General features: G+C 34.2%; 1 protein-coding gene across 3 annotated transcripts in view; it reads left to right on the top strand.

Annotated features, from left to right (window-relative positions):
* The window catches only part of LOC149557513 (uncharacterized), a 32,572-nt gene that overhangs the window by 4,040 nt on the left and 3,881 nt on the right, over positions 1–24,651 (top strand). The window lies entirely within an intron of this gene.

A 24,651-nucleotide genomic window follows, 5' to 3' on the forward strand; every position in this document is an offset into this window, starting at 1 on the left:
AGGAGGATAAATTGAGTTGAAAGCCCTTGTAACGCGTTTTTCTTTGAGAGGGAGAAAATTGAGGTGAAAGCCCTTGTAATGCATTTTTCTCTGAGATGGAGAAATTTGAGGTGAAATCCCTTGTTTCTCTTTCCACTCATGAGAGTAGCCATAGTGGACACCATGTTGAGAAATGCCATGAAGACATCATGTTGAGTGAATGTGTGATGAGAGTTTGTGTTTTCACGCATGGGAGTAGCCGTGGTGAAAATCATGTGGAGTGACTCCATGATGCTGTCACGTTGAGAGACTCCATGATAAGTTTTTTATTTATTCACAAATGGGTGTAGTCATTGAGTGTCATATTGAGAGATTTCATGACATGAATACTTGAAAATATACCTCCTTTGCTAAGAGGGAGTGTTGATGTTTGTAGCTGCAAGAGATATCCTGATTACTTACGATGGTGCTCTTTCATATACTCATGTTTGGAAATGTGAAGAGACATGCGTTTGGAAATATGAAGAGGCGCATTTGGAAAATGAAGAGACTTCCGGTTATAATATAAAGATTCTCTTTGTTCAAGTTTTGAGATGTTACATTTTTTAAGAGCCTCGACATTGTATATATAATATATTATTGCTTTTTGCGAGGTGATGCTTGCTATGTTGAGTTATTCTATATAGTAAATAATAAAATATAGATAGTCTATGGAGTCAGTTCTGATATATGTAATAAGTTGAAGAGTTTGTAGTAGTCGGTTGGATGTATTATACTCAAACCTTTATTATTTATTAAAAGGTTTTTTTGGTGTGGTTGGGTTATTCCCCTAAAGTTGGGAGGGTTTTCCCAAGATAAATATTGTGTCTTATTGTTTCTTTTTTGATGTGCTTATTTTTGTTTATAATCTAAAACATTAATAGATAGAAAGTATGAGGCTGTCCCTAATTGGCACTTGCTAACATTGTATTAAAATATGAGTTTGATTTTAAGCCATGACACCACGAAGGATTGCCTCAACTAATGGATCTCCAACCGTTCCCTCTTGTGTTTCCTCTTCATCAATTTCGGTGGTGTCTTTTGGATTAACATCCCAGCATGCAGTTGGCAATCTTGAAGTTGCAAAGCACCTTGCAGGACCATCAACTTCTTTACTTGTATAGAGGTCAATGTATTTCTCTTGATGAAATGAAGAAAGTTATTTCCCTTTGCAGTAGAGAACTGACAACCCATGAAAGTGACAAATAGCAAGTGCCCTTAACTTTAGTGTATCTTTGCCATGCCATGTTAAACATCTAGTGGGATTTGTTTGAGTTAATGTACCTCAATCTATCTTTTTCCTCTGGCTTGTTGAATGTTGGCCATGACGATTGTTAAATGCGAGCCATTTTGTGTGAAGTATGCTTGATTCCTATACTTGATGCCTTTATTGTATGAGCTCATGTCAACTCACGTATATTTTGTGGAAATAGATTTGGTTATAAAGATAACCACCCAAGATCTTCTTACTCGTTAGAATACTTTTAAATGTTTTTGATACTTTGTTAAAACAGGTCATAAACAACATAAAAAACCAAAGTAATAACTGCTGTAATGTAGAAAGCAGGGCAAAACCGAGATATAAAACTGATAAACAACAATATATTAATCTAGCTTGCTTACATACATCAGGTCTTCAAATGTCTTCTAACAATGCACAGCTTGTGTGTGCACATCACATATTTATACATGTAGTGCCAAAATCTAGAAACTCCTTTTCTAGAGTGTATTATATCCTAGAATGTTCTACATCTAATCTGGACTGTACAATGGAAGGCTCTAGGAAGCCTCTTCTCTGGATTCTTCTAGACAATCTTAACCCTTAACATCCCCCCTTAAGATTGGCTATAAAAAAAAAAAAATACAAAAGAGAGGGGAAGAGGGGAACATTATATGACTATCCCCCCTTAATGTTCATCTCAATCATACCGAGCATACTCCATAGCTTGAGAAATTTAGCCTCAAGCATACTCTTAGTAAATATATCTACTGTTTGATCTTCACTTGGACAAAATTGAAGATTAGCAATATTTTCTTGAACAAGATCCTTGATATAGTGAACATCAATTTCAATGTGCTTTGTTTTAGCATGAAAAACAAGATTGCTTGCAACTTGTATAGCACTTTGATTATCACAATACAAAGTAGTAGCTGAACTTTGTTCAAAGCCAAGCTCACATAAAAGATGTCGAAGCCAAACTACTTCTTTTCCCACTTCTTTTGCTGCTCTATATTCTGCTTCACATGAAGATAGTGATGTAGTGGCTTGTTTTTTGTTGCTCCATGTGATTGGATTTGAGCCAAGCTGAAAAATATAGTCTCTAGTAGATTTTCTATCATCAATATCACCACCCCAGTCTGAATTTGTAAAGCCAAGCAAAGAAATTGGGAACTTATAATTGTAATGTATGCCATAGTACATTGTTCCATGAACATATTCCAAAATTCTCTTGGCAGCCATCCAATGACTTTCTTTAGGTTCCTGCATAAATCGAGATACCATATTGACTGCAAAACAAATGTCTGGTTTAGCTTGACTTAGATAAACCAAGCTACCAACAAGTTGTCGACATAGAGTAAGATCTACTTTCTTGGAGGTGCATTCCTTAGTAAGCTTGACTTAGGATTGGAAAGGAGTAGGGATTGGCTTGCAATCAAGCATTTTAAGTTTCTCTAAAAGATCCAAAACATATTTTGTTTGAGAGATGAACAACCCATCGTGAAGCGTACTAATTTGCCCATCGTGAAGCGTACTAATTTGCAAGCCAAGAAAATAAGTTAGTTCACCCAAATCAGTCATATAGAATGCCCCTTTGAGATCCGATTTCAAATCATTGATTAAACTAATATTTGTTCCAGCAATGAGTAAATCATCTACATAAACTGCAACAATGATGATGTCATCTTTTACGTTCTTCACATAAAGATTTGGATCTGATTTACATTTTTTAAACCCATGAAGCTGAAAATACCTGTCAATCTTCTCATTCCATGCTCTTGGTACTTTGCTTCAGATTCTATTAAAGAATGGATTTTAGATTCGAGTGCATCATTTCAAATGATTGGAGATAGATCTTTGCTTACTGGTTTTTATGAAGGAAAGAATTTAGATATAGAAATTACTATTGGCAATAATCTAGAAACTCCTTTTCTAGAGTATTCTATATCCTAGAATGTTCTACATCTAATCTGGACTGTACAATGGAAGGCTCTAGGAAGCCTCTTCTCTGGATTCTTCTAGACAATCTTAACCCTTAACATACTTAAAGTCACTTTTGAAACACTTTAGAGAAAAAAAAAACTCACATATTGAAAGTTCACCAAGGTACCGTGAATAGAGAATCGAACATTCTAGAACCAACTAAAGTAGACATATGATAATAGATGTCGACATGAGCTCATACTATGAATAGCAACATGCTTTGAAAAGTGCAAACCAAAGAGAACAAACCCAAAAAAAACTAGAAAGGTTGGTGCCATGCAACCACCACTTACTATGAATAGTAGTGTTCTTTAAGGACTGAAGGGAACAAACCCAAAAGAAACCAGAAAGATTGGTGCCATCCAAGCACTTACCATAAATAATAGTGTTCTCCAAGGAACAAAAATAACAAACCAAAAAATATCCAAAAGGATTTTTGTAATGTAAGCACATAATATAAATAGTAGTATTCTTTGAGGCCAAAGAGAACAAACTCATAAAAAAATAGAAAGATCGGTGCCATGAAAGTGTTTACTATAATATGTCATGAGCCCTAATTGATGTATGTACAATAGTAAATATATTCCTAAATAGTAAATACATATATTCTATTTCAATAATAAATACATAAGTTCATTCTTTTGATTTTTCATGAATTAATTGTATGTTTCGATATCAATATTAATCAAATTAAGATTAATCTATAACACACTAGTAATAATGATATTAATTAATATTAATTGATGAAAATTAATACTAATTCTATAGAATTATCAATAAAATATTAATCATTAATATTAATATCTCCATTAATATTATTATAAATTTATAATATCCATGTGATATTAACTACTAAAATGAATATTGATAAATACATGTAACATTAATCTATGCAGTAAGAATCAATAACAATGTTCATAATACTAATCAAGCGATTAATACTTGTTACGTCGACGGTTCAACCACGCAGGCTAAATTAGTTTAAGTTGCATCTCACATTTAGGAAAGAGACACGACCTGTGACATTTGTTAATGCAATATAAGTTAGTGTGGACTGTCAAACTGGGAGGATAGCAATAGGCTAGGAACGAAGGAGGAATAAGGTTTAGAAAGGTAATATCATAGATGGAAAACTCTCACTCGACAAAAGCTTGCCAAGCCCCCAAAAAACTTGGGAACGTAAAAGCAACTTAAATCTAATTAAAAATACAAAGTTTTGGTAGAATTTAATGAGAAGATGCATCCAATGAGTTAATTAATGAGAACACAAAAGAAACAAGCAGAGTTTAGATGTATATAAATGCAAAGTGGGTATAAAATCGCATTCTCATGCGAAATGCTAATTGTGGGAAGCAAAATAGTAAATAGTTTCTATAAAACTAAAAGTAAATTCATTATTGTAGTTAGTCTCTATAAAACTAGAATTAAACACAATATAGTAAATAGTCCCTATAAAACTAGAAGTAAATACATCATAGCAAAATAGTCCAAGAGTGAGTTTGAGCGATTTTGTCCTGCTGGAAAGTAATGCTTATCTTTAGTGTGAGCAAGTGGTTTGTCAGGACTCAAGATTATAGAATTGAAACCAAGTGATTTGTGAGAGAACGAGTTAGAATCATTAGAATATCCTCGCTCCAACTTCACTTTGACCTCATATAGCCAGGATAGGTGGTGGGAGTTTCAGATAACATTGCCGAAGGCACGCTGAATCTTGAAACTTGACTAAGCTTGGAATTTTTGAAAACCCCCAAAATCTAGAAACTGCATTTTAACTCCTATGAAGCTGAAACCTATCTCAAACATCCGGACAATATTTATACAAATTTAACTTAAAAGTATAAGAAATTTTTAAAATGTTATATTTGTATAAATCCTCCTACCCCAGAGCTGAAGAAATGACTAAATCCTCCTGCAAATAAGAAACGAGCTTCAAAAATGACCTTTATTTGCTTTTAGATGCTGAAAGAAATGCTGGTGGGAGTTTTCTTTTTTAAAATACTTGCAATAGTTTACTTAAAACTCACTGATTTTTTGGCAAGTTTTTGGCCTGTTTTTCTAAAAACTTACCCTCCTTAACCTGAGAGTTTTTCTCTGGAAAATTCGGTGAGCTGAAAAAGTTGCGAGTTTTAATTACTCGGCGAGTAGTCTGCAATTTTTCCATTTATGGGTAATATCACATAACCACTGGTGATATAAACAACATAAGAGTGATAAGAGACCACAATGGAAGTTTAGGAACAATAAACAGATCCACGTTGGAAAGAGGAGAGTAGATAACTTTCAGAAAGTTGCCTCTGCATTGCACTATTGCTGGGCACATATACGAGCATGGAATATGGGGAAACAATAAGAAAATATTTATACAACACAGTTTTTTGGTACTGATCAAGGTATGCGTAAGAGTGCTTACATAGTAGGCATTTCAGAGGATTGTAAAATTATAATCTGACTTGAATAGCAGTTTCTATCATGGGAATACTAAGAATCAATTATCATTATTAAATCCCGATCACACGGGAGAAGTCAGAAAAAGGAGGAAGACCAATTGGGATCAATATTCACCATAAATAAAACTTGAAGGGTCAAACTATGTCTATGGGTATTTAGAGGGGCAATTACATACTATGCGATTAGTCAAACATACAAGTATGTATGTTGTTATCAGTACTATGGATTATTATATTCAATTCACTTGGAACTAAGAAATGAACATTTCTGATAAGTACAGTAAATTAGAAGAATAAGTATATTTGCGGTAGTTCTGGGCAGATTTCAACAATAAAGCAATAAGGGTTTCGGATTGACATTTTATTGTGATCTCCTTGATTAGAGGGATAGACAACTAGTTAATGACTGTCTTATGCAACTCTGAGATACACATTCAAGATCGGTAATTGGAATTATTTTGGAACTTCTGAGGAAAGAAGTAAATTATGGTTATTTAATTGTTCATCTATTTTGATTGTGTTAAGGTTGTAGCTTCAGTCGGATTGATTTTACCATGAGATACTTTGTTGATAAGTCATCATTAAGATAAATATCTTATATTTATAATATATATTATATAAGTAATATAATATATATTATATTATAGTATATAATAATATATTATATATATGGTTATTTATATTACTAATATATTAATATGTTAACTAGTGATGATTAACTGTAGAGACATGTCTCCTCTCTTTTTTATAAGCCTTCATTTGCATTTGGAACACAATCAATACAATGGCATTGTTAGTACATTTGAAGCGATCCTAGAATTCAACATGGTATCAGAACCAATTGCAAATGTATTAAACTGTTCAAATACATGTGATAAAGAGCACCAGAAACAACATGAATGGTTAAAGCGGATCGAGAATGCGGTTTGGTGAAGGAACACTTCTGTACATAGGATGATGATATCTACAGGTCATGCCAAATTCACAGTCACCCGTCTTGATGTAGAATTCACATTCTAATTGACAAGGCCTTTCAGGAACATAAGTTACCTACTACTTGATGGAAATTGCAATGTTAGAGGTCCCGTGCCTGGGGATCCAAGTGGATAAGGAGAGAAGGTTCCTTGAAATTCCTGAAATCATGGGATCCGTTTGGTGTGTTGGACCATAGACTAAACTTATTGCTGTTGTTGACCATTTGGATATGAACCTACCCACGCCTGCTGCACATACAACATTTCAATAGATGATAACAACAAATGGAACATAAATTTAATTTTATCAATTCATTATCAGAGATTTTTGACAACATATACAAGGGAATTCAAAGGGAGATGAAGTTGACACCCAACCCCAAATAAGTCAACACATATTCCACAATGACATTTGTATGGAGATCCGTCAAATATAGTATATTAAAATAAATTACACAATGAATAGAAGGCAAGGAGAGAGAATGTTGATTATCAAAGAGCAAATCATTAAAATGGGTCAATTATTAACGTCATTCAGTGAGACCTGTATTCCATCTACAAAACACTGCAATGTGTTGGCGGGAATAGAAAATGCCAATGGGGCTTATTTCGCCCAAAATAGTGACGTGCAAGAAAAGATAGAACTCTGTGCAAGTAGTGAAGGATCGGTACCAAAATCATGTGTAAAAGATGATGTCACCGACCACTTAATAAATACGTGGCTAAAGGAGAAACAAACCCATGTTAACACCAAAGATGGCTCGGGAAAACAAGTGAAAGAGCAAGATTGGTTCGACCCGACAGTGTACAAAATCATAGCTGGAATATATTTAAACAAAGGTATCCACCTGTATGCGCGATATTTATAACTCCTACTAAGTGGTTCCCAAGTATGAAGGTGATCCACTTACCTATTAAGGTAATGTATTTAATTGAATACATCAGGTTACAAACCATGCTTAAGGTAACCAAAAGGTATGATTGAAATATTTCGTGTTACTTACTTTTCTTGCATAGATAGTTATATAAATGAGAATTTATAAGGAGAATATCTTAATGATATTTAATAACTTAATATTATATTTTGTTACGTATAAATTGTTAAACAATATAAGTTATTAATGTGAGGTACTAGCATTGTTATTGAAATATAAATGAAATGAAATCTAAGTATAAATATGAATATTGAATTTACAGGGGAATATGTTATATGAGGGAAAGTCATATATATAGAAATTAAGTATTGTGTTATCTTAGTTTTATTTTTGAAAAATAAAAAGAGATGTTATAATCATGTTAGTAATGGGCATGAGTTAAATTACTAACATTCATATTTATACAACCAAGAGCTATATACCTTAATCTTTTCCTTTAAGAAGTTTAGTTCAGGAAGAAGGAGATTGAGATTCAGAGGGAGCCTAACATTTCATTAGAGGCAACCTTAAAAGAGAGGGAGCAAATAGTGGAAACATGTGTTCCAATGAGTAAAACATATATGATCTCCTTAAAACCAAGGCAAACCCTACTACATATCAAAATGAAAGGTGATAAATATTGTACAAGGAAACTACAAGTATCATTCATGGAAGCATAACTTCATTACATTCCTCAAGATACGAATTGCATAGAACAAAATGATCGCTCATGAGAATTAAGTATCACTAAATAGATAGTATCTCCCAACAATGTTAGTGGAATGAGTGGGAATTTTTCATTATGGGGGGGAATAATAACCCATGTTTCATTCCCATTGGTTGACAAATGTTTATACATAGACATCATCTTATTTGATACATATGGACCTTCATTGGAGCAACTTGTATCAAGAACATTAATGTGCAGATAAGTATTGATTATCCTTGAGTATTATATTTACTTGCTTATTGTATTCTCTCTCTTATTTGTAATTCTACACATACTATAAGAGTTATTTGCTTTGATCTTTTCCCTTGTATGTGAAGTTGATCTTGCAGGAAAAGAAGAATGACACATTAGGCAAGTTATGACAGTAGCTTAAAAGAAGTTGTGATCAGGCTAGAAAAAGTGAAACCCTTGAAGCAAATATCTTTGATGATTGAGATTATGAGTATCCTTCTACACTAAGAGGGAGTATGACACTTCTTCGAAGGCAACATAGGAGCTTAGAAGATTAATAATCAAAAGGAGTCTAGAAATACATGTGTGTGACTCTATGATTTTGATGGGCCTAATCTTGAGTGCATCATGAGGAAGTATTGACTTATCACTAGAAAATCAGAAGATTGATATTAGATTCAGAGTGAGTCTGACAAGAATCCTTGGGAGAAGAGAGCCTCTAAGGGAGTAACTATTGGACTTGACTTCCCAGGATCATTGTTCAGAGGGAGAATTTTGAGGTGCAATTCTTTGTGAATGATATCTTCTATATGAGGAGAAGTTCTAAGTGAAATTCCTTGTAATGCATTCTTCTCTGTGAGAGAGAATTGAGCCAAAAGCCTTTGCACCACCCTCTGACTTGGTTCATGGTGGTTACTATTTCACATATGATATGTAAGGAAAGGTGACAATTTTTCATTGACATATATAAACAGAGGCTACCCATTGTAAGGTGATGATCTTATAAATGGTAGACCTGTTATCATGATAGACTTCATTAAGTTGTTGTCCCAAAGTGCTGGAAGTCATGATAACGAACGTATCATACAAAAGTTAACCATTGTAAGGTGGCGATCTTATAAATGGTAGACCTGTTATCATGACAGACTTCATTGATTGTTGCCCCAAAGTGCTGGAAGTTATGATAACAAACGTGTCATGATCAGACTTCATTAAGTTGTTGTCCCGGAGTACTAGAGATCATGATACTTGTCATGATAGAGGCCATGACATTGTGATTTCTTGTTCTCTAATATACTATTTTAAATTGTTGACCTGGAGTGCCGGAAATCAGATAACTCATATCCTTCTAGGATATAATACATTCTTTTGGTAGGCATCAAGGATTTGATGCCAGTGCACATACCAAAAGAATATACGTATGATGAATATTATATAATTACTATTTCTTGTTGAATCATACCTCGAATCATATTAAAAGATAACATCTAAGTTGATGGATTTATGTTGATATCCCTAAATATGCCATTCCAAGAATATCATACTGAGATGTTATCTCTTCATATACTTAAGAGCATAATGTGTTCTATATCAATCCTCCTTAACTAAGAGGGAGTGTTAAGGTTGTAGCTTCAATCAAATTGATTTTACCATGAGATGCTTTGTTGATAAGTCATCATTAAGATATATATATATATATATATATATATATATATATATATATATATATATATATATGTAATATAATATATATAATATAATATATATTATATTATATAATAATATATTATATATATGGTTATTTATATTACTAATATATTAATATGTTAACTAGTGATGATTAACTGTAGAGACATGTCTCCTCTCTTATTTATAAGCTTTCGTTTGCATTTGGAAGATAATCAATACAATGGCATTGTTAGTACATTTGCAGCGATCCTAGAATTCAACAGATTGTAGTTGTTCTAGAGATATTGTATATGTCAATATTCTAATTTGTTTCAGTTTGATAGCATCCAGACAAAATATTATAATTCTGAAAATATAGAAGATTGCAGAAATTTAGAGATGAGAGGTTTTAGATTCAGTGGGTATGATCAGGTCTGAATTGCTCTAGAAGATCAGGATAGAACTACGTTCACTTGTCCATGGAAAACATTTGCCTATAATGTTCTTCCCTTTGGACATTTTAAAACACCAACATCATTCCATATGGTAGATTAAATATTTTTGCTAGTCTAGTTGATGATGCTATGCATATTTACATGGATGATTTCATTGTTTATGGTCATATTTTTGAGGAAATTAAAGCTAACCTTGAAACAGCTCTCCAAAGATGCAAATATACAAAAATATCTCTTTGCCACTAGAGGTGTCATATGCTTACAAGGAAATGAGTTGCTTCAGGTTGCTATATCTTTGAAAAAAATATTGAGTTGGACCTTGCTAAGGTAAGAGTAATAAAAATCGTATAGCCCTACCAAGGCAAAAAGATGTAAGAAGCTTTTTGGGGCATGCAGGATATCCCTATTGTTTATTAAATATTTCAATAAAGTTGTATCACCTCTCTTTAATTTGTTGACAAATGATGCAGAATTTAACTAGACAACTAAATGTCAATATACCTTCAATGTTATAAGAGAAAAGGTTGCCTCTATACCTGTCCTATGAGAACCCAATTGGACATAATCCTTGCACATTTATACCAATGCATCAGATACAATTATGGGCATTGTGCTTGGTCAAAAGAAAAGTAAAGACTCCTATCCTATCTATTACATTAAATAAAAAAATTGATTGGTGTTGGACTCACTACACAGTAACTGAAAAATAATTGGAGGCATTTTTTTTCTATCAACAAATTTGTACATTTCTATTTTTGGTTATCCAATCTATTTACAAATCATTCAGCTATTTGTTTTCTTATGAATACAGAACAAGCCACTAGTCATTGGAAGAGTTATTAAATGGATGATTCAAGAATTCTATACTATTATGCTTGACAAACTTGGCCTTGAAATTTTTTATTGTAGATTAGTTGTACAGGTTTCCAGGTAATTCAATGAATCTAGGTGACGAGTTTTTCCTATATGATTGTAGTTCCAGATAAAACCCTGCTGTTGGTAGATTTCTCTAATTATTTAATTGCAGCTAAACTTAATTCTCTTCTTTCTCCTAGGGATTGTAAAAAGCAAGCAGTATGAGTAAAAAATTCTTATAGAGAAGTGGGATTTTGTTTCATTAAGTATTAAATCTTGACCATGTCATGCAATGTGTTATTGACCATAAAGCATTTAACATTCTTTGAGCCTAAAAGTTGCGGAGGACATGATCAATTAACCGGAGTGGAAACTTAACCTATATGTAGGTGATGTACAGTTGAGATCATTTATGTCATTTCTCTAGAGACATGCAATGGAGAAAGGACAAATTGGTATATAACATAGAGGTGGAACTGGTAGATTGCTTATTAGAAGCGAACATGTTTTAACATGTGTATACAATTTATACATAAACTTTAAACAAAACACTTTATGCACAGTAAATAAGCAAAGGACGGTGATGCAGAGCATCATGGAAAACACTCAATCTCTCAGGATCCATCTAATCCAAACATCAGTTCATCAAGTAGACAACTTAGTAGAGGCATAATAATGTTACAATCTTCATTCTAGGTTTGTCATTTTAACAATCAAATCGGGTTCACAAGGCTGACCAAAACATTATCAATTAGTTCTTATTAATCCTTTATAAGATCTTCAAGTACTTGGTTACGCACCAACTCAACACATTCATCCTACCTGATGGAACTTTAAATTTTGGCACATTGTAAAGTCCCAAATACCACAGCAAAAGAAGAAAAATTATATGTGATCTATATATGTTCCAGGACAGATGCTGATGTATTTGAAGCTGATTTAAATGGAGTTGAGAATGAAGACATGGAGGGTGATTATGACAGTAAGATATTATCATGTAGAACCTAAGCCAATTGGAAGGATGAGTGAGAATGCCTCTGCCTGCATCTTAACTTCAATATACTTCTGATCAGCCGAAGTCAGACCAAGGAAAGCAATGGAATTGACAACTGATCCACACCTTGCTCTGTCTTAACACATATTGTACATTCATATGGATGATTCTATAATTGCCTCAGACTGTTAAAATAGAAGTTTCACTTATAGTATCTCAAACATTGTTATTGATAGTGCTTCGGAGAGCTTGCTTACCCTCTGATAATAAAAGTGAATCAGCTAGTGAATAGCTTAATTTGTTGAAGATAGAAGTGCCACCAGTTTTCTGCTTAGCTCTGTAAAAGCCATTTAGCATATTTTGACATCCAACTATAATGAATGGACTAGATGCAGGGGTATTGAAGGCTCTTATGGAGAGTAGCGGGGAGTCTCTGGGCCATAAGTACAGGGCTTGGTTACACATTTTGCTAAAGGAATTCATAGAAAACTCTCAGTACATGGCAACAAATGTGATCACCGAGCAATATGAGGAAGATAACACGACTTTGTAGTCAGCAATTTTTGAAATAGAGATACGCATGATTCTAACTTCATGGCATAAATTATAGTCATGTGAAACCATGAATTTCCAACGATAAGACAAACGATGAGGATAGTATCAAATATCATTTTTAATGACTACTTGTGTATGCCGGTCAGGTTTATAATGAATAAAGGTTAAATCCGCCAAATATAAGGATGTATACGAAGATATGGTGATGGGAGTATGTATTTGATAAACAACTATCAGTGATGCATATTAGAAATCCACCCGACTCGTACAGGCATTAATACTGTGAATACCCAAGATGCAATGAACAAACAAAGAAGTCATACTTGGCAGGAGTGACAAGTATTTGGGGCAGATAGGAGTTTTGAATGAAAATATATGCTTTAGTCACAAGACACCTATAGATGGTCACGATGGAATATAAGACAAAATATACATTAAGAAGATAGAAATCCAGTGCTAGAATGCCATATTGGATGTTAGATACCATTGGGAGTTTCATAACTTCGAAGGGCCTCATAAAAGAGATAAATATTAGTGGCAACCAGAGGTATCGAAGATTGAGTCAAGACTAGCGTTGAACGAAGAAAGATGTCTGTGTTTTGCCGCAGCCTTATCTATGTGCCAGCGGAATTAATCTGAAGCCAACGCAACAAAATTATACGCTATTATAATACAATAGTATATGTGTACGGCTACATCATAAAATAAGGAGTTTGATGAAAATAAAAACATAGCCCGATAATCCTAAAAAGAGGAATAAGGTCAATTTAGAAAATTAATAAAATAGAAATGGTGCCATTATTATTTTAAAGAAGTATGACTTCATATTCTCTAAAGTAAGTAGGAAGCTTACGTTATGTAACAATAATTGGTTATATGTTATGAAGTGGCGTGTTTCTTAGAGGCAACCTTACACCTTTTCACTCTTCTATAAATGAGAGACGTTGAGACACATATTAGACAGACAAGAAAATAAAACATATTCGAACATTCATATTTTGAAGAAACATTTTATATTACTTGTACAGAGGGATAAGGAGTTTGATATGACTTTGTAATATAAATTCAATTATTTTATTTTAATAATAAAATAAAAAGTCCTTTGTTTATTTCTAAATGGCATGGAGAATTAAACTGCAGATGAATCGTCCATTGTAATTATTGAATTTTGTATACAATTTAAATGTCGGATAAGTGGACATGGTCATTTAACATCTTAAATGTGATCATTATAGATATAGTGAAATATATAATTGTTTCCGTATCCATATTCAATTTGTCTCCCTACTAGAAGAGTTAAACTTCAATCTAGACCAATTTAAGATTGCATAAATATTTGATCTGTTGCATCTTGATTATTTAGTTGTTGGCAGTATAAGTGCATAAGAACTTTATAAAGTTGTACGTGAAAATTCACTGAAGTTAACTCTATTGCCCAGATGAGCAGAGGCATTGGTCTTTCTATTATTGAAGTCAGAAAATCTATATATATTCCTTCTACAACCATTAGATCCATTATTAAAACCGTATACAATTCATTCAATTCAAACACTCAGCATCTAGTTTTCATTTTAATTGAGTTCGAGGACCTTGCTAGCCAAAGAACTCCAAAGCTTAAATTCACTTCAGAAAAACTTTGAACCAAGTGATCAGGTTCGAGAAGGTACCCGCCTAGGTGTAGCGGAGCTTGAAGTGCAGGGGAATTGAGAAGTATTCTTGTTTGTTGGCCAGAATTGATTGCGGAATCCTATCGGAGAAGTGGCAGGGTCTTGGATTTCCAATCTACGGTTTTGGGAACCAACAAATTGGCGACTCTGCTGGGGAGAGTTGCTCGCAACAAGTGTTGTGCATTTACCCAAGGTTTCAAATTTTGTAAGACCAAAATTAGAAAACAATTATATCAGTTTGTTCAGAAGTGTACTCTGCTTGAAGTGAGAACCCAAAAGATAATAAATTCCTCGAAAGTGGTGGCGACTCTATTCAATAAAATTTCAGTTGGTAACTCTGCTAAGGGAGAAGACTTAGAAGGAAGTGATTTGACCGTGTACTGTGGAGAATATGTACTATGATCAGGAAGTGGATCTATGTTACACCATGGAAGAAGAAGACATACACCCCCTAGATGCGTTTTTCAATTTGGAAAGATATGAAGGCGAGACATCGACACATTTGTTCATAAGGATGCTGGATATTTTTCAGGAAGTACCTTCAGACATCATGCCTCCACACAAGGAACTGATAAGAAAATTTCGTGCGTTGGTAATATCGCCAGATGATCCTAATTTGAAGCTTCTTTTTCAAATATTGGATGAATGTTCAAGTTATATATCTCTTTCTAGATGCATTTTTGAACTTTGAAAAACAAGAAGATGAATCTGCAACACAATTCTTTATAAGAATGTTTAATGCCTATCAAGAAATACCTTCAGAATATAGACCCCCATCCTCTAATCTTCTCAATAGGATGTGGGAATTAGGTCTCTTATATGATCATCAATTTCTCAACTTTCTCAAACTTATGGATAATGAATTAGTTGCAGAGGAAGATGAATGCGAGACTGAAGTAACAAATGAGTCAAGTGGAGTTTCAGATTTAAATGGAGATGAATTTTTTGAATATTCTGAAGGAGAGTCAGCCCATGATGATACTTATATGCCTATAGGTGACAATGAATGTGAAAATGAGGAAGATGATTCTCTAAGTGTGGAGGAAATTTCAGCCTTGTTAGATCTGGAATATCAGAAACATATTGAAAGAAATGGTGCAAATTTTTTCTCAATTCATCATGTTGAGCAAGTTGATGGATCAGTGCATTCTCAAGAGGTTCTAGATAAAGGAGATAGTGATTCGCAGGAATCATATAGTGTGGATAAAATAGAACTGCATACAGCATATGAACCTGAGGAAGTATTAGGATATATTGCTGATAAAGATATTAGTCTTGTAGATGAAACTTCTGATTATCCAGATGAAAACCCTCACGAAGCCATAACTGAATTCTCTATGTTCTTAAACCCGTTGTTTGAAGAGCAAGCAGAAAGGGATATGTCTGAATTCACTATATTCTTAAATCCATTATTTGAAGAAGATTCTATATGCAATCAAATCCATCAGCACAATGATGAAGATAGCAGGCCTAATGATGATTTTGAAGTTGATGAAACTCATATGCATTCAGTTGATGAGATTTATTTCAGTTCATCCTATGAGCGAGAGTTGCAGCAAACATGTGAAGAAGCGATAGAATCAGAAAGGTGTAGTGAGGAGAGTATGTTTGAGCATGATTAAATTATCAAAGTATTCCATCTGATCTTGATATAAAAGCAGTAACTGTGATGAAGATAACCCATTCTCCAAGCCTTTTTGTGAGGATAAGCAATATCCGGAGTGTGGGAGCAAAGCATATTGTGTGCAAGGAGATGTTCAAAACTGTGATCTAAATGTTGGTATGACTGATCAAACACATGATTATGAGGATCCTCCATTTAGCAAAACTCATAGGGCACCTGATAGCTTCTCAAAAGATAAACATATGACAGATACCAAAGACTTCATTTATGAAGTGGAAGCAATAAGTATGGTTCACCTAATATAAGTTTGAAATATGGGCAGCAGACTGAAATGATGAAGGGAAAGCATGCCATAATCAGGTGTAGGTTGCAACATGATCAGAATTGGGTGTTCGATAGAGGAAAGACACAATGTTCACTTTTGGGGGGCCTGGGGCCACCCAATCCCACCTTGCATCAAGTAAAGCATGGATGTTTGGTCTGCTGGAATTTCATTATGCCCGCAATAGGCATATGTCCCTGGCAAGAGCCACTGATGGAACTTTAAATTTTGGCACATTGTAAAGTCCCAAATACCATAGCAAAAGAAGAAAAATTATATGTGATCCATATATGTTCCAAGACAGGTGCTGATGCATTTGAAGCTGATTTAAATGGAGTTGAGAATGAAGACATGGAGGGTGATTATGACAGTAAGATATTGTCATGTAGAACCTAAGCCAATTGGAAGGATGTGTGAGAATGCCTCTGCCTACATCTCAACTTCAATATACTTCTGATCAGCCAATTTGAGACCAAGGAAAGCAATGGAATTGACAACTAATCCACACCTTGCTCTGTCTTAACACATATTGTACATTCATATGGATGATTCTATAATTGCCTTAGACTGTTAAAATAGAAGCTTCACTTACAGTATCTCAAATATTGTTATTGATAGTGCTTTAGAGAGCTTCTTTACCTTCTGATAATAAAAGTGAATCAGCTAGTGAATAGCTTAATTTGTTGAAGATAGAAGTGCCAACAGTTTTCTACTTAGCTCTGTAAAAGCCATTAGCATATTTTGACATCCAACTATAATGAATGGACTAGATGTAGGGGTATTGAAGGCTCTTTTGGAGAGTAGTGAGGAGTCTTTGGGCCATAAGATATAGGGCTTGGTTAGACGTTTTGCTAAAGGAATTCATAGAAAACTCTCAGTACATGGCAACAAATGTGATCACCGAGCAATATGAGGAAGATAACACGACTTTATAGTCAGCAATTTTTGAAATAGAGACGCGCATGATTCCAGCTTCATGGCATAAATTATAGTCATGTGAAACCATGAATTAGACAAATGATGAGGATAGTATCAAATGTCATTTTTAATGACTACTCGTGTATGCCGGTCAGGTTTATAAGGAATAGAGGTTAAATCTGCCAAATACAAGGATGTATACGAAGATATGGTGATGGGAGTATGTATTTGATAGACAACTATCAGTGATGCATATTTTAAATCATCCACCCAACTCGTATAGGCATTAATACTGGCAGTACCCAAGAGGCAACAAACAAACAAAGAAGTCATGCTTGGCAGGAGTGACAAGTATCTGGGGTGGATAGGAGTTTTGAATCAAAATATATGTTTCAGTCAGACGACACCTATAGATGGTCATGATGGAATAGAAGACAAAATATACATTAAGAAGATAGAAATCCAGTGCTAGAATGCCATATTGGATGTTAGATACGATCAGGAGTTTCATAACTTTGAAGGGCCTCATAAAAGAGATAAATATTAGCGGCAACCAGAGGTATCGAAGATTGAGTCAAGACCAGCGTTGAACGAAGAAAGATGTTTTTGTTCTGCCGTATCCTTATCTATGTGCCAGCAGAATTAATCTGAAGCCAACGTAACAAAATTATACACTATTACAATACAATAGTATATGTGTACGACTAAATCATAAAATAAGGAGTTTGATGAAAATAAAAACATAGCCCAATAACCCTAAAACGAGTAATAAGGTCAATTTAGAAAATTAATAAAATAGAAATGGTGCCATTATTATTTTAAAGAAGTATGACTTCATATTCTCTAAAGTAAGTAGGAAGCTTACATTATGTAACAATAATTGGTTATATGTTATGAAGCAGTGTGTTTCTTAGAGGCAACCTTACACCTTTTCACTCTCCTATAAATGAGAGACGTTGAGACACATATTAGACAAGAAAATAAAACATATTCGAACATTCATATTCTGAAGAAGCATTTCATATTACTTGTACAGAGGGACAAGGAGTTTAATATGACTTTGTAATATAAATTCAATTATTTTATTTTAATAATAAAATAAAATTCCTTTCTTTATTTCTAAATGGCATGGAGAATTAAACTACAAATGAATCATCCTTTGTAATTATTGAATTCTGTATACAATTTAAATGTCAGATAAGTGGACATAGTCATTTAGCATCTTAAATGGGATCATCATAGATATTGTGAAATATATAATTGTTTCCATATCTGTGTCCAGTTTGTCTCCCTACCAGAGGAGTTGAAGTTCAATCTGGACTAATTTAACATTGCATAAATATTTGATTTATTGCATCTTGATTATTTAGTTGTTGGCAGTATAAGTGCATAAGAACTTTATAAAGTTGTACGTGAAAATTCACTGAAGTTGACTCTATTGCCCGGATGAGCAAAGGCACTGGTCTTTCTATTATTAAAGTCAGAAAATCTATATATATTCCTTCTACAACCATCAGATCCATTATTAAAACCTTATACAATTCATTCAATTCAAACACTCAACATCTATTTTTCATTTTAATTGAGTTCGAGGACCTTGCCAGCTGGAGAACTCCAAAGCTTAAACTCACTTTAGAAAAACTATGAACCAAGTGATCAGGTTCTAGGCGAAGGTCTACCTGCCTAGGTGTAGGGGAGCTTGAAGTGCAGGGGAATCGAGAAGTATTCCTGTTCGTTGGCCAGAACTGATTGCGGAATCCTATTGGAGAAGTGGCAGGCTCTTGGATTTCCAATCTGCGGTTTTGGGAACCAACACTACCATCAGGATCTTAGCTACATTGCTCACAAGACATTACCATAATCATCCATTCATACCTTTGATAGTTACCAATCAAGTGTTACCTTTTCTGCACGAGTCCATTATCCCACATCACTCTTGGATCACCACATTATATCCTTCCAATTAAAGAGAATCCACTGGCTATGGCACTGAACAGACAACAAAAAATTATGTTACCCGATCATAAAACAGTATCCATATGCAACAATCAGCTATCACAACAGCCCTCTTACTTTCAATAATCCTGAAAACATTCAATATCAGTACGTATTCAACCCATCAGATCTTAACAAAACAATAAAGTTATGATCACCAACAATAGCTTGCTGCCCCATGCAACAGAGATATTCCCACTGTCTATTTGCAGAATATTAGTCAAAAGTGTGTCATTCATTCTTTGTTCAAAGTTCCTCCAAGCATGAAGGGTCATTAACTCTTTTAATACATCATTCCTCAATGTATTTATGAACCAAAACACCACAAAAGAACAATGATTCAAGCGCAAAGATGATTGTCAACATTCAGACAGTTTTGATTGTACTCCACTCCATGTCTAATAACTTTCACACCAGACATAATTTGGAAAATCGCTCTGGTCAGTGTGTGGAGAATTGGGGTTTCTCCAACATATCAAAAATTGAGAGAAATCCAACAATCAAATTGTGAGTTATGTCCCCCATACAGAGATGGCTTTGACTGTCATAGGAAAAACCAGAATCCTGTGTGATCAGTCTGCCTAGGGCATCCAGTTTCTATCGCATGCCTTAACTAATCAATACCAAACCAATCACATTTGAAAGACCTTTGACTACTCTAGAAATTCATAATTTCACAATTTTTGAACGTTTTTAAATACAGTAATGATCAAATCTTTGTCAACCATTCTGTCATGGAGGGGTTTAGACCAGTTTTTACAAAATTCATTAGATCTATTTCCATTTTTCATGGCCAGCGTTTAAACTTGAAATAAAAGCTTGTTAAAACATTCCCCTACATATTCCAAACGTTTACATCTTCCCAATCCATTAAAATATTTAAATGTGCCATGAACAGTTATAGAACGTGACTGCATAAAGCAAATTAATAATGTCTGATTAAAAAACACAAGAAACTTCATCAATCATATTATGAATACATTACAGACTTTTACTATTGGAGATCACTCCCCATTGCATGCTCTTCACTTCTCTTCCAATACCTATTCAAAATATTTTCCATCTATACACACTGTCCATTGTTCCTGCAGGTTGTTTGACAGTCGGAGGTGATTTTGTTTATGCATTTTCAATCACCCTCCAATCTCATACCTGGTTCAAGCAGGACCAATATTGGCTTTTTATAATGTTCTTTGTCAGTTTCAAACTGGCCAACTAATTTCTTGATCGTCCAACTTCCCTTTGCCATCATTTGAGTGCAACTTTTGCAAACTTGCCAATGTCAACTTTTTATTGCATTTTTTCTACAAAATGGCTTAAACTTTTCATGAACCCTTCAAATGGACTTAAATTGACCTTTTGCATAATTTTTACACTTTCATGACTCTTCTACACAAGTTTGACCTCTTTGACCATATCAGAACTTGTTTGTGCAACCATGACAACATTTTACAATTCGGCTTGCATAGCCTTACATTTGCATTTAATTTGACTCAAGTGACTTCAATACAACATAAATGACCTTTTGGACTCAAAATCTCATAATATCTCATATTGACCTCCTGTAGCTTAGGTGCTCCTGCACCAGGCGATGAAAGAAATCTTCTTGATTATTGATAGTGGAGTTGTAATGTAAACAAAGGTGGGTAGAACTAAATTAAAAAGATTAGAATCCAAGAGATACCTTGCTTTCGATCATGTGAGAGTTAAAACTTAATTTAGACATTATTAGTCACTGCCGATAGGCAGGAAACAATAGCTTTCGTTGCATGCTACTGAATGTTATTTTTACTTTGTGCAAAATCTTTGAGGATCCAATTTAAAGGAAATTATCTATTTGAACTTGGCATTGTTCTCATCTGTGGGACAATGTGCAGGGCAATGTGCACTGCACATTTAGAATATTAATGTTGTATAGTTGGATTAACAGTTCAAAGCAATGCCAATATTGGAGGAAATCTATCCCAAATTTTGGCTTGTTCCATCATTCTGACAATTTCCAGCAGAGATTGAGGGATATTTTTCATTATCAGGCTTGTTCCATCATTGCAGTCAAGCGTGGATTGAAATTTGAGGGATATTTCTCAACCTTGACAATGTTTATGGCCTAGATGAAATGAATGCATTGTTTTCTAAAGATCAATGTGCAACGAATGAATGTTAGAAATTAGATTTTTTAATTTAATAACAACTTACAATCTGCAACATTATCACAAGTTTGTACATCCATTTTATAGGGTATTTTCTCAGCAAAGTTGTAGAGAAATTCTACTGAGTCCAAAATTTGAGGAAATGATCTCCTTCCTGTCAACATGTTTTGTTCTCTTATCTTCTTCTCTAGTTTCAGTTTTTGAACATTCCTAAAATAGTGTGCACAAGATTTATAGTTATTCACCTTTATGTTATGTTCTTTCCATACTAGATTTATATGTAAAAAGAGAGTCAATATTTGAAAAGTTTGGAACTTGGGTGCACTGCCACCACTTCTAAAGAGAATGCGTGATCTCATGTAAAATTCTCCTTCACGACTTTTCATTCCCATCATTTTACTGTCATTTTGTTTCCTCGTTTACAGATAATGACAATATTGTGTAGATGAAGGTTGTTAAATCCTTTAGGTTACCTAATGTTTGTTATTGAAAAACCGTTTAATGTCGTGTTTTAGTTTGTTTTCAGAGCAATGTTCCATAGTTAAAATTTGTATTACGGCATATGATGCAATACACGTAGATTGTTTTTATTTGAGCTTCTGGCATGTTAGCCTCAATAATAAGATCCCCGTAGAGCTCAGTTTGCAAGGCCTCTAATTTCTGTTCATTTTAAAGCATAGCATCCTTGTGAAGCACATTATTTCGCACCTCTTTCCCTCATTTCTTAGCAGGGTCGATACCAATGCTGAGAATATGCTCTCTTGGTCGAGATTCCATGAAATCCTCAGGCTTATTCCCTTTGGGCAGAAAAGGGAGTAACCTTCATTACTCTTAAAAACTAAGAGACTCATTCCATGAATCCATATTCAAGAATGTAGAGAGTTCAATTTTGTGCCCTTTAAGAAAAGTTAATATGGACCTGCAAGTGTTCACAGTTTGAGAAGAAAAGAAAAAACACCATAGCGTCTACTAGCATCATTGACTACTAAAATTTTATCTATACAATTTTCAATGCTGATTGCTATTTCAAATTTCTGATTGTTATACCTGTTCAGTCCTTCCGCAATCCACCCGAATCACAAAAGCCACCTACATTTTAAAACTAAAACTGAGTAGTTTTCTTAATCTTATGAGATAGAAAGCAAATTTTATAATCTAAACTCTCTAGTCTCACATATATTTACATTCTTCATCTGTAAATCCATTTCAGTCCTACATATCCATTTATATCAACAATATTATCTTTCATATTGAATCTCCATCCGAGAATGTAGTGATTTTCAACTCCATAAGTTGCTGTAGCTGTACAAAACACAACATATACCTCCTTCAGCACTACTGGAAGATTAACGTCAGTGGTATGAGGTATCCATGGTCTCACATTCCAATCTTATTCTCAATCTCAATTAATGCAATAGTTACATTCGATCTTCAATGTGGTCATATTCAATCCGGATTCAAAAATTCCTTCCAGTAGTGAAACAAAAATTCTGAAAATGGATTTGTCAATCCAATAAGCTGTCAGTTGTGATACAAAGGATGTAATTCCATTCAGATCAACTCCAGCATTGTAGGTTTGTAATTTGTTAAAAAAGGCATGGCTAAAGATCTCATGTGAAATTCTCCTTCATGACTTTTCATTCCCATCATTTTACTGTCATTTTGTTTCCTCGTTTACAGATAATGACAATATTGTGTAGATGAAGGTTGTTAAATCCTTTAGATTTCCTAATGTTTGTTATTGGAAAACCATTTAATTTTGTGTTTTAGTTTGTTTTCAGAGCAATGTTTCATAGTTAAAATTTGTATTTCAGCATATGATGCAATACATGTATTGTTTTTATTTGAGCTTCTGGCATGTTAGCCTCAATAATAAGATCCCCGTAGAGCTCAGTTTGCAAGGCCTCTAATTTCTGTTCATTTTAAAGCATAACATCCTTGTGAAGCACATCATTACGCACCTCGTTCCCTCATTTCTTAGCAGGGTCGATACCAATGCTGAGAATATGCTCTCTTGGTCGAGATTCCATGAAATCCTCAGGCTTATTCCCTTTGGGCAGAAAAGGGAGTAACCTACATTACTCTTAAAAACTAAGAGACTCATTCCATGAATCCATATTCAAGAATGTAGAGAGTTCAATTTTGTGCCCTTTAAGAAAAGCTCATATGGACCTGCAAGTGTTCACAGTTTGAGAAGAAAAGAAAAAACACCATAGCGTCTACTAACATCATTCACTACTAAAATTTTATCTATACAATTTTCGATGCTGATTGCTATTTCAAATTTCTGATTGTTATACCTGTTCAGTCCTCCTGCAATCCACCCGAATCACAAAAGCCCCCTACTTTTTAAAACTAAAACTGAGCAGGTTTCTTAATCTTATGAAATAGAAAGCAAATTTTATAATCTAAACTCTCTGGTCTCACATATATTTACATTCTTCATCTGTAAATCCATTTCAGTCCTACATATCCATTTATATCAACAATATTATCTTCCATATTGAATCTCCATCCCAGAATGTAATGATTTTCAACTCCATAAGTCGCTGTAGCTGTACAAAACACAACATATACCTCCTTCAGCACTACTGGAAGATTAACGTCAGTGGTATGAGGTATCCATGGTCTCACATTCCAATCTTATTCTCAATCTCAATTAATGCAATAGTTACATTTGATCTTCACTGTGGTCATATTCAATCCGGATTTAAAAATTCCTTCCAGTAGTGAATCGAAAATGGATTTGTCAATCCAATAAGCTATCAGTTGTGATACAAAGGATGTAATTCCATTCAGATCAACTCCAGCATTGTAGGTTTGTAATTTGTTAAAAAATGCATGGCTAAAAGTTGGTTGGATTTGATACCTTTTCTTTGAGCTGTAGCAAGTCCGAGGAACTCGGCAGCTTCAGTGTCCACTACTGATTTTTTGGAAGTGTGATAAAGGCCATCCCATGGCTGACTGAGCCCTTAGATGAAACCCCAAGGGCCAAGAGAAAACTAGTACTGAAGGGCGAATTGAATTTTTACAATTTTTATTGTGATTTGGGTGGGGTGCAAAGTACGCAGCATTGAACACAGGGTTTGTTTGATCACATCATGGATTTTGATACATATCTGTATGCTGGAAGGAAGAGTCCACCTATGTTAAGCATCTGGAATATACATCTACCATGAAAAATGTGCAAGACAAGGGAGAATGCATGGGA

The sequence above is a fragment of the Cupressus sempervirens genome, chromosome 5, assembly GCF_028749045.1.
Source record: "Cupressus sempervirens isolate cs-2001-9-10 chromosome 5, ASM2874904v1, whole genome shotgun sequence".
Classification (NCBI taxonomy): domain Eukaryota; kingdom Viridiplantae; phylum Streptophyta; class Pinopsida; order Cupressales; family Cupressaceae; genus Cupressus; species Cupressus sempervirens.